The sequence below is a fragment of the Montipora capricornis genome, chromosome 10 (genome assembly GCF_036669925.1).
Source record: "Montipora capricornis isolate CH-2021 chromosome 10, ASM3666992v2, whole genome shotgun sequence".
Classification (NCBI taxonomy): Eukaryota; Metazoa; Cnidaria; class Anthozoa; order Scleractinia; family Acroporidae; genus Montipora; species Montipora capricornis.
In genome coordinates, this window is record NC_090892.1 from 20,913,551 (window position 1) to 20,916,050 (window position 2,500).

The 2,500-nt window shown below is 41.8% G+C and overlaps 2 protein-coding genes across 5 annotated transcripts in view; both read left to right on the forward strand.

The window, feature by feature from the left end:
* LOC138022204 (organic cation/carnitine transporter 2-like) overlaps positions 1-2,500 on the forward strand; it is a 205,840-nt gene that overhangs the window by 103,297 nt on the left and 100,043 nt on the right. The window lies entirely within an intron of this gene.
* LOC138019897 (organic cation transporter protein-like) overlaps positions 1-2,500 on the forward strand; it is a 26,966-nt gene that overhangs the window by 6,786 nt on the left and 17,680 nt on the right. The window lies entirely within an intron of this gene.

A 2,500-nucleotide genomic window follows, 5' to 3' on the forward strand; every position in this document is an offset into this window, starting at 1 on the left:
TTTTTAATTCTAAGTGACATACGCTGCTAATTAATCTAGTCCTAGATTAATTAGATTATTTTTTCCTCATGTGCAAACGACCCATCCATAAATCTGTCAACTGCGGTGAATTCTTGCACTGTGCACAAATCCACTCTACATTTGGACAGTCTTTACGTTCACAGGCAATCATGTATCGCCACTCAGGCCCTCCACAAGTACACCACGAGCCAGTGCAGTTAACAGGGGCTTTACTAGACTTGTTTCCCTTTTCTTTTTGCGGATGCTTTACGTGCAACTTCTTGGCGATGCTCTCTAACAGCACTTAGGCGTCTTACTCACATCTCAAATTCATAGGTACGGAGCAAGGTTTGTTTTGCTAGCTGCTCTATCTCATTAGGGGTCAGTTCGAGACTTCCCTTTTGTTTTCTGTATCTTTTATCACAGTACTTGGAGGAGAAATGTAAGCGTTGCTTCAAGTGCAGCCCTCCATTCCTACAACTGTAGCATCTCTTCTGCTCCCATGTAATGTCCATTACAAACTCCACTGCACTTATCACATTCTTTGGCTCCCCAAGGTCGTTTACGGTCTGGTACTGGAAATGGCAAGTAATGAATACCGTACTGACTCATCGGTGTGTCTTCCGTTTTTGTAAATTGGATGAATGCACCCGTCTTTGTAGCAGGCTTTAAGGACAAACACATATTTACTTGAAAGGTACATTTGTAGGTTCCGTAAGTTCCAGACGTTTTCAAAGTAATGATATTGACTTGGCTCATTTTTCTTGAGTTCAGCCTTTTGCGAATTTGGTTCGCCTCAAATACACAAGTAAATTCTGCCTCGGTTCTTTCATCTCTCTTGCGCGCTGTGGCACCTCTGTACATTTCTATTGCCGATGTACCCAATGGTATGTCATTGACCCTATCCAAATACACCTGCAGTGCGGCTTCCATGTTTTGTTGTAATTTTTCCTCAGACCATTTTCCTGTTTCCGTTTCTGGACATCCACGCAATGTGGAAGGTATGAAGAAGTTCGCATGCGCACGGCCAACAACAGTGGATGGTTAAGTTAAAGCATGATATGCGTGGATTAAAGCAACTCTTACCCTTCTCACGCTTTCCGCCAAGAAACCCGAATACCAGTGCTTGCTCCCAGTTCTCTTCTTGCTCCACGTAGGGACGGGACCCAAAGTCAAAGTCAGTCAAATGCAACACCCTCAGGGGACAGATTGTTGCTAGAAAGTGCTTCAATACCCCTATAATTCCCCACCCTTACCCGGGACCTGGGGTAATGACACAGTTTATTGGGTATCAGACATAATGCACCAACGGTCGGGAAAGCATTTGAACGAAGGCTGTCAAGTCGAAAATTTTGCGGGTTTGTTACTATTGAGGTGGAGCCTGGTAAGGGTGCTGAAAATGGATGTGTCCTCGTTGTCGCTCAAAGTTCAAATAACTTTCTAACCATTGTCTTTATAAGACCTCGGTGTTCCAGTAATTGATTCAGTCACTAACCTGCTCGTTACAGTGATTGACGGCAATTTTAAAAAAAACCAAACCACTGAGCCTCTAAGTAACTGAATCTGCAAGTTAATCAAGGGTGCATTTAATCTCGTACCCAGATCTCACTCTGTCACTGGAAATGTGAGATCTGGTAAAGTTCGACAGTACACCATTTTTCATTGGCTACTAAAAAAAAGGTTGCGGCAATGCAATCTACGCTCCGATTGGCTTATTTCGCGGGGCACTTAATGAAGGTTTGGTTTTCGCAAGCTCATGTGCTGTTTTGAATAAATGTCAGTTGTGCGGAGGAAAGTTTTGTTTTTTTCGACGCCGGAAAAGCTTTACTGAGGAAATTCATTTTAAAAATTTGCGACGTTTGTGTAAATGGTACCGACGAAAGCACTACGTACCCTGCCACTCGAATAAAGTTCTGCTACGCGGTACGCAGACTAATAAATTAAAGTTGAAGTATGTAATTTATTCAAAACAGTGTTTCTCGTTCTTAAAGCGTGACTTGCGAATTAAGTAGTGATCAATTGTGAATTTTACGGTTAGATTAACTACATTTTTCACGAGATCGTGTCAAGAAAATAGCACTCGTTGCAGTGATTAGGTCTAAGCACTCTTTAACATTTTTGCTTTCAATTTACGGTTTGGCTAACTACACTTTTCACAAGATTGTGTGAAGAAAATAGCACTCGTTTACTGATTAAGCCAAAGTGTTAGTTTCAGGGATTAGGCCTAAACCCTCTTTAACATGTTAGTTTTCAATTTACAGTTTGGCTAACTACACTTTGCACGAGCTCGTGTGAAGAAAATAGCACTCGTTTATTGATTAAGCCTAAGCGCTCGTTTCAGTGATTCTGCAGTTGCTCCGACAATTAAACAATCTCGACCGTTTAAAAACAATCGCCTGCAGCGCTTCTTTCTGATTCGGCTTAAGTTTAAGGTTTCCTTGTCCTTAACCCAAAAGAATCTCTTCAAGAATACTCTCGAAATCCATGTTTATTCCGCAAA